Consider the following 10,079-nt stretch of genomic DNA (forward strand, 5'->3'; position numbering starts at 1 on the left):
GGTAATAAAGGAAATGCAGTAGTGTCTAAAGCAGGTCCCATCGGGTCGATTTTGTTCCCTGAGGTTCATACAGCACGAAATTCTTGGAATTTTTCAACGAACGCACCTTCAGCTTGCAAGCTTAGAAGATAGTAAAGGAAATGCAGTGTATTTGAAATAGCTTGTTTAGAGTGGATAACAAATTACAACTGTATTTTATATTTTTATTGCACTCGACCATTTTCTTCGAAGATTTTCTGACACAAAGCTGATGATATTTTAAATATAGAACAGTAAATGTAATACATACATAATCCAATAACACATAGAATTATTTAATTCCATACTTCGCATACAATACGTTAAATTTAATATATTATTATATTATTATCTTGTATTATATATTATTATATTTTATATTATTATAATAATATATTATTACTATTACTTTAATATATTATTATTAATATAAATTTATGTGATTAATATAAATCACATACGATATCTTAAATTTAATATATTATATTATTATATTGTATTATGTGTTATTATATTTGATATTATTATATTAGTATATTATTACTATTACTTTAATATATTATTATTAATATAAATTAGGATATCTTAAATTTAATATATTAATTAATATCGGTCTTAATAATTAGAACGAATATAAAATAATTAGAGCGTTAGAAATCTTTTATATAATTCGTAGTATTACTTACTTTATAAGTATAACTTATATATTCATGAGTATAACTTATGAAGTATGTATTATATTTCTCATAAATAATTTCGTTTCCTATTTGACTTTATACAAAATTCTCTATCACACTCAGCTGATTTATTTATCAAAATTCCTCATTATAAATACATTCCAAAAAAATTCTAATAAATAAAATAAATAAATAAAACAAATTCTAAAATAAACTCTAAACACCAATTACTCTATTCTCTATTTTAAAAACACCATCGTCGTTCGACTAATCCATAAAGTGTATTCGAGAAAGTTAGATTTACATTTTTCATTGAAATAAAATTATAGAATGAACGTCATCAGAAACAAGGTAAGCTAAAAATGGGTGTAGAACTATAAATACCATGAAAAATATTCACGAAGTGGACGGTAAACATGTTTGGAACGTGAAAAAGAGTCCGAGGTGTTTTTCGAAATTTCAAAATGATGATTTTGACCTTTCCCATGAACCCGAGTCCAATCGACCAAACAGACTCGATGTGCAAGAATTGAATTGGCAAAAAGATATCAGAGAGATTAACCTAACAACAATATCACATATTTTCCACACACATGACTTTTTCAACAAATCGGAAAAAAAGGAAATTTTGGAAATATATTTCACGCGAACTGTCGATGGCGAAGTAAATTATAAAGTATTTATACCTTATTCATTTTGTTTGAAAATTTTAATTGTAAATATCATTAAATTTCGCCTGATTAAATAGTCACTCACAAAAGTACTCGAATTTTTAATATATATATAAATACATACGTTTTGGAAATAATATTATACCTATAATTAGGCAGAAATGTCAATAATGTGTAAGAAAAATTACGAAAAAATTGGGTAACAAAAATATTTGAAAGCATAAATACTTCCCTTATTAATTTATGTTAATACATAGTTATATTAATATAAGAGACATTAGGTAATTAGAAATTTTTGATTTTTGTTTTAAACTTTACGAGTTTGTTGAGGATTTCAGAAGATACTGCAAATAATTTTTGTGTCGACTATAATTCAGTCCTTTAGGATGAAAATATCCCTTATATATACGACATTTAGTTATTTTACAATTCGTCTATACATATATATTTTTGTGTATATGTTTGAAAGTACAATAAATATCACAACATTTTTAAAATGAAAATATAATAGCTTTTTATACTTAAACGAAAAATTATTATTTAAATAAGAAATAGGATAACACTCAAATACACATAAGAGTTCCAATTCGTCTCTGTATATTTAAAACTACAATAAATATAACATCATTTTTAAAATGAAAATTGTCTTTTATATTTAAATAAAAAATTATTATTATCTGCATTATTATTTAAATAAAAAATGTAATAACATCTTAATACACATAAGGGTACCAATTCATCTATATATATTTAAAACTACAACAGATATAACAACATTTTTAAAATGTAAATAGCTTTCTATATTTAAATAAAAAATTACTATTATTTGCATAATTATTTAAATAAAAAATAGAGTAGCACCTGAATACACATAAGAGTACCAATTCGTCTATATATATTTAAAACTACAACAGATATAACAACATTTTTAAAATGTAAATAGCTTTCTATATTTAAATAAAAATGTTTATTATTTAAATTATTATTTAAACAAAAAATAGGATAAGACGTAAATATACATAATAGTTATTTTTCTACTATAAAGACTGGATTGTAATCGATAAAAAAATAATCCATAACGTCTTCCTAACGATTCAAAAAATTTCAAGAAGCTCAGAATTTTCTTTCTGTAATTGATCACTTGTTAGTTGGACTGCCTTTAATAAAAATCACGATGTTTTATTTGTAAATAAATTAATTGTTAAATAATTCCTCGATTTCCACGAACAGTATGTCGACGTTTAAAATTTCGCTGATATTGCTGGTCGGATTTCTGTGAAATTTCAGCAACACTTTCCCAACGCTCGTGTCTTATGTCGGGTGTAATATTATTATTCGAGGTTTCTCGTTTGACGTGTATATTTTATTTGTTTCAATTTTGAAATGCGAGCGTGCGAATATTTTCGTGTGCGACTGTAGATAGTGCCCCAAAACAGAAGTCACTTTCGAAAGATCGTGTCGTGTGTAGGATGTCAGGTGTGTAATACACGATAATCACTTATTGTTAGATCGAAATCATGCTCCACCGGGAGACTTCTGAAACGATGTAACTGTTCAAAAAAATCGTCACGAAAATTATTAATCGATTAATAAACACGTACAATTACTTTCGATGTTGATTTCCGAGATAGAGACGTAATTATATACAGGGTGTCCCATTTAAAATCTCGTAATAAAGTGATTTAAAAAAACAGATATACTTCCTTGGAACAGCTATTTACAAAATTTTTAATCGTGTTCACTTCAGGATACCCTGTATGTCTTATCATTTTCATCGTAATTTAATTAATTATTACTAAATTACAGCAGGTAATATTTTATACATATTTTAATAATTATGGTACATGTACATAACTATATTATATGTTATAGGATATATGAATATTCATATATAAAAATTTATTATATATGTTTCTAACATTTTTCATAGTAATTTCGATTCATAATTTTTTTTCTACTGTCTGTCCTTTCAGAACCATAATTGAGCTCATAACAATCAGTTGCGTGCAACAGCTGTTATAGTATAATATAATATACAATAGGACTGTATTATAGTAGATAGTACATGTAACAGGTTCAAAAAATCGTCTTCTTTTGCATAAACCAAAGCATAGTGTTTCAAAAACGTAACCCGAAGATTCCAAAATAAAATTTAAAAACGAAATATAATAACACCTTTATTCAAACAAACCAGAACCCGAAAAGGAAAATAAGAAAACTATAGTAAAAAATAAACTATAAAAATGTGCCCATAAAGCTTCTCAATTGTAAATATACTAATTAATTAACATTTTGAATGTCACGTACTTTTCCCAAAATTTCAAAATTTCCATTATTCTTAGTACATAATGATGAAGAATCAAACAATTTGGCAAATCAAAATGATGCAAATTATTAATATCTTCTATTCAAATTTCTCTATTTATTTACGTTATTTAAATATTCAAAAATTGGTTAGAATAAAAAAAATGTAAATTTAAAAAATTAGGATACTAGTGACCACCATGGTAGTCAACGTGTTAACGCTATAATTATCAACCTCTAATGTATACCTAAATATACAGTACACCTAGATAATAATAAAATTATTATTAAGAATTCAATAAGAATAAATATTATAGTTATCTTCCTCGATAATAGTCAACGCGAATTTTATCAAAAGCAGCTTGCACGTGTTTGCAAAACTAAATCTGAAATCAGTCATCTCGGCTACGTCGCTACAACATAAATGACTGTCATCGACAAAACGACGTTACATATAAGATGACCTAATACCCCCACTTCCACAAGGTAAATGTCCTTAGCTCTTTAACATACGAAATCTCTCCATCCTTGACGAAAAAAGGTATCCATTTTTATAATATTTCTTTCGAGTTCTTAGAAAAAATATTGCCATCGTCTCCTTTCTTCAAAAGGTTATATTTTCGATAAAAGTCGACTTATATTTTTAAAATTAACATATTTACAAAAGTTTGAAACATTTGTAAATCTTCGAAATAGCGTGAAAATGTTTACATAGAGTGTCCCAAAATTCACGCATGATTTGAATTTTCGTGCGGTGAAATGTTGTCAACGAAACGAAAAAGACAGCGTGACAGCTGACAGTTGAGGGTTTTTAAAAATGGAGGAAAACGCGTTTTCGTTTTGAGAAATATTTACAATTTTTAATTAAAAGCCCGTGTTTTCTGTCGAAATTGCTTCTTACGTTAATTTTGGGACACCCTATACTATGCCTCATGACTATAAAGCATGTCGACAGTCATTAATTTATGGCTGCATGCTTCGACTTCCGCGCGTTAAATGTCCTGAACACACATATATTAAATATCTTAATCCTCCATATTAATATATCAAAATGTTGTTAAACATTTCGATATATTTAATCTATAATATAATTATGGACGATTTAGTATACCTCGCTGCTACAAAATACTGAGAATTCATCAACAAGCACTGGCTGCTTTGACTCCTGCCAGTTGAACGTCCTTGACTCTATTCAAAATTTCGTGTATTCAAAATTTTCGAATCTCCGTGGAATACCGTGCTCTGCGACGATAAAATGCCCAATTAAAGCTCGTTAAGGTGGCATTGCGCGTTTCAACTCGGTTTCGCAATTTTCGAAACACCTTGCAGTTGTTCGAATCGAATAGAACCACGATTTTGGCATGCACCTAAATAAAATATAAATTGACAACAACATAAGGACGAGTAACGACGGTAAAGACAATTAAATTCCTATTTCGATAAAAAGTAGGATCAATTTTGGGAAAAAAGCAGAGTATTTTTGAAAATTTGGTAGCTCAGAAAATCTGAAATCTGGTTTAGTAGTTTGATGATTCTGGTGTTTGTAAATCAGACTTAAAGTTTCTAAAACGTTACTATATATTATTTTCAACCTTGTTATATACATATGCGTGTGTGTGTGTGTGAAAATATTGCAACTTGATAATGTTTTCGTGTATAATATATGTATGTATAATTATGTATCGTATACCTTAATATATACTCTACTACATAATCTAAAATGTAATATAACATATCTAATATAGTATAATACAAATTATCATATATGTAATAAAGTATAATATAATATTGTTAATGTGTGTATAATATATGTTTGTATAATTATGTATCGTATACCTTAATACATACTTTATTATATAATATAAAATGTAATAAAACGTAGGAACAATTTTGGGAAAAAAAGCAGAGTATTTTTAAAAATTGATAGATCAGAAAATCTAAAATCCGGTTTAGTAGTTTGATGATTCTGGTGTTTGTAAATCAGACTTAAAGTTTCTAAAACGTTACTATATATTATTTTCAACCTTGTTATATACATATGCGTGTGTGTGTGTATGAAAATATTTCAACTTGATAATGTTTTCGTGTATAATATACGTATATATAATTATGTATCGTATACCTTAATATATACTCTATTATATAATCTAAAATGTAATATAATATATATAGTATAATATAATTCAAATTATCATATATGTAATAAAGTGTAATATAACATTATTAATGCGTATATAATATATGTATGTATAATTATATAATGTAAAATGTAATATGATATATATAGTATAACATAATACAAATTATCAGATATGTAATAAAGTATAATATAATATCGTTAATATGTGTACAAACTACATACACAGATGTGAGGATAATTACGAACGTGAGAGTAACAAGAAGTAAAAAATTTCAAAGCCATTATATAATTTATTTCGCAATATATTTATTTACCTTGCGACAAAATAAAATTATTTTTAGCAAAACAGCAAAGAATTGAACCGTCACATTGCGTTTGCAGCTCCGTTGTAATTAATTTCTTTAAATTATAATATATTCAAGACACGAAACTTTTATTATTCCGAAATTTATAAACATATATTTACTTTATTGTAAGATAAATAAAAACATCACAAAATAAATGATAATATCATTTCTTTAATTTATAATATATTCAGGACACGAAAATTTTAACATTTCGAAACTTACAAATATATATTTATTTTATTCTAAGATAAATAAATACATCGCAGAATAAATGATAATATAATTTCTTCGAAATTTTTAATTTATCTTTACTCCGCTTTCACAATTATCGCCACATATGTACTAATCTATCTACATATGTGCATATCATTTATATATATATATCTCGAATAAATTTCAAGTTTTTGTATTTTTCCAACTCGTAGGAGCTAATACCTTTATTTTCCGAGATAAAATTTTATTACACACGCGCATGCGCATCGCAAACACGCGCAACACACATACGACACACATACTCATATACATATTTTCTTTCTTTTTTCAGTCTACGACGAAATTCGACATTTTGACGATGGGAGCCAATCGGTGACAATGAGAACCGGACAAAATGTCAGAGAACGGCTCGAACGAGTTTGCCATGGCAGTACAGCGGTAATTTGGGCGAAATGACAGGAAATGGAGGATGTATCGTTGGTACAGAAGCGAATTAATTAGCCAGCCACCGTGGCAGTCACACTTCCACGACACGAATAATTAAATTTCGCCGATCGGAACGAGCTCGTCTAATTGATTCCGAATTCTACGACTGTACCAAGATTAATGGACGACGTTAACGAGCACGTTATCACCGTGTTTCCATTACTTGGGTAATTACGCTCTTTATCGTCGCAGCACGGCTACAATACAATCGAGAAACGAAGACTGGCCATTTTGCGCTAAAGAATTGCACATCCATTGCGCATTCCGCAATCAGTACCTAAAGCCGGTAGCCTAATCGATAATTCTGTCTTAATCTCCGGCTACTAATCCCATGATAACGATACAACCTTCGCACAGCACCGTGTAAACATTGACATTGTTGGTAATCAAGAATCGTTCGAATCTCAACGCACCAAATCGTGATGAAATCGTAAACTAATCATCCACGAACGTTTATGATATTCTAGAAATTTGAATTATCCTGGGTCGTTAGAATATAGGTGCCTAAATTATATATTTTAGAGGTATTCGAAATTAAATAAATAAGTTTTTCAAATTTATATGACAGAAATTAATTTTACACCCTGTTTGGGCTTTTAATTGAGACGTGTTCCATGCGAAATTTTTGCACTCGGATTCAAAGGTTTTTAATACTTTTAGGAAAATTCGAATTTTAAGTTTTTCATTTTAATTGAAATTGGATATTTAAATTTTCCGTTTTAATTGAAATTTGAATTTTAATTCGTATCTATTAAATACAAATTGCGATTTTTGCCACGAGTTTCCCAGAAATTTATGCTAATAACTATATGTCAATTTTGAAATCAGACATACATCAGATCGACTGAATTTTAAGACATAATATTGAATCTTCGAATTCGAATTTTAATTTACGTGGTCGACCTTCGACTCCAATACGAATTTCGATCTCTGTAAGTACTTTGTCTGAGATCTCAATTCGACTCTGTATTCAAAAATTTTTAATACTTTTATGAAAATTCGAATTTTAAGTTTTCCGTTTTAATTGAAATTCGAATTTTAATTCGTACCCATTAAATACAAATTGCGATTTTTGCCACGAGTTTCCCAGAAATTTATGCTAATAACTATATGTCAATTTTGAAATCAGACATAGATCAGATCGACAGAATTTTAAAACATAATATCGAATCTTCTTTTCGAATTCGAATTTACGTAGTCAGCGCTAAAGAATTGCACATCCATTGCGCATTCCGCAATCAGTACCTAAAGCCGGTAGCCTAATCGATAATTCTGTCTTAATCTCCGGCTACTAATCCCATGATAACGATACAACCTTCGCACAGCACCGTGTAAACATTGACATTGTTGGTAATCAAGAATCGTTCGAATCTCAACGCACCAAATCGTGATGAAATCGTAAACTAATCATCCACGAACGTTTATGATATTCTAGAAATTTGAATTATCCTGGGTCGTTAGAATATAGGTGCCTAAATTATATATTTTAGAGGTATTCGAAATTAAATAAATAAGTTTTTCAAATTTATATGACAGAAATTAATTTTACACCCTGTTTGGGCTTTTAATTGAGACGTGTTCCATGCGAAATTTTTGCACTCGGATTCAAAGGTTTTTAATACTTTTAGGAAAATTCGAATTTTAAGTTTTTCATTTTAATTGAAATTGGATATTTAAATTTTCCGTTTTAATTGAAATTTGAATTTTAATTCGTATCTATTAAATACAAATTGCGATTTTTGCCACGAGTTTCCCAGAAATTTATGCTAATAACTATATGTCAATTTTGAAATCAGACATACATCAGATCGACTGAATTTTAAGACATAATATTGAATCTTCGAATTCGAATTTTAATTTACGTGGTCGACCTTCGACTCCAATACGAATTTCGATCTCTGTAAGTACTTTGTCTGAGATCTCAATTCGACTCTGTATTCAAAAATTTTTAATACTTTTATGAAAATTCGAATTTTAAGTTTTCCGTTTTAATTGAAATTCGAATTTTAATTCGTACCCATTAAATACAAATTGCGATTTTTGCCACGAGTTTCCCAGAAATTTATGCTAATAACTATATGTCAATTTTGAAATCAGACATAGATCAGATCGACAGAATTTTAAAACATAATATCGAATCTTCTTTTCGAATTCGAATTTACGTAGTCGATCTTTGAGTCAAATACGAATTTTGATCTCTGTAATTTGTCTGAAATCTCAATTCGGCTCTGTATTCAAAGATTTTCGATACTTATCTGTAAATTTGAATTTCAAGGTTTTCGTTTTAACTGAAATTGGAATTTTAATTTTTTCGTTTTAATTAAAATTCGAATTTCCATTTTTGCCTCGATACCAAACTTCCGAGAAATTTATGCGAATAGCTATATGTCAATTTTGAAATCAGATACAGATCAGATCGAAGCAAATTTTAGACACGTAATATCGAGTCTTCGTCTTCACTTCGAATTCAAATTTACGCGGTCGACCTTCGACTCGAATACGAATTTCGATCTCTGTACTTCGTCTGAGATCTCAAGTCGACTATACATTGTTCAAGGTAAATTCAAAATTCGATTTCCCGCGTTTCGATTCTCACGGTTAGAGCGATCGAGAAGAAAAGGATGAAACCCACCTTTATGCGATGAAACGATCGGCTTGGGTCGATGCTAGTTGGACGCTGAGGATACACAAAACACGCGTTCTTTGGGTCACTAGATGCAGCCACCGTTGGAGCGACTGATACGACACCTGACGAAAACCGGCAGTGGGACTTGCGCGATTCGGCACGGTGTTTCAATGTCGCATGGCTTGGACGAGACTGAGTCGCTTCGCGACTCGCTTCTACCTCTATATGTAGAAACTCCTCCTCTGCCAGTCAGACACTCGGTCTCCCGTTACTTCTGCCAAATTGATCCCGACCAGTCGACACGGTTTCTCATCCTTTCGGATCCTACTCCCCGATGATAGCACCGTTCTCTGCCTTATCAAAATCAACGTCGAACTTGTAAACTCCTCGTTTACTTCGAAAGGTCCTGCTCAAAAGTCTCCACTTTTAAGGTCTTTTAAAAGGTTCTCGAGTGTTTTGGAATCTTTCTTTTTTTTTTTAAATTTTATAGAAATTTAGAAAAATAGAATTCTTTTGAAAGTTTCTTAGAAATCTTCTAAGATTTTTCTACGATCGAATTCTTTTTTAATTGTTCAGCAGCTTTTCAAGAATTGTAAA

At 29.2% G+C, this 10,079-nt stretch overlaps 1 protein-coding gene across 2 annotated transcripts in view; it reads right to left on the reverse strand.

Moving 5' to 3' along the window:
• LOC108550922 (aquaporin) overlaps nucleotides 1–9,669 on the reverse strand; it is a 24,770-nt gene extending 15,101 nt beyond the window's left edge. For both annotated transcript variants that reach the window (XM_017904844.1, XM_017904845.1), the window contains exon 1: nucleotides 9,489–9,669. The gene's annotated coding sequence lies outside the window, so the exon portion shown is untranslated. The remainder of the gene's footprint in view (nucleotides 1–9,488) is intronic.
• Between the last annotated feature and the right edge of the window lie 410 nt (nucleotides 9,670–10,079).

The sequence above is a fragment of the Eufriesea mexicana genome, unplaced genomic scaffold, assembly GCF_001483705.2.
Source record: "Eufriesea mexicana isolate 0111107269 unplaced genomic scaffold, ASM148370v2 scaffold3497, whole genome shotgun sequence".
NCBI classification, from domain to species: domain Eukaryota; kingdom Metazoa; phylum Arthropoda; class Insecta; order Hymenoptera; family Apidae; genus Eufriesea; species Eufriesea mexicana.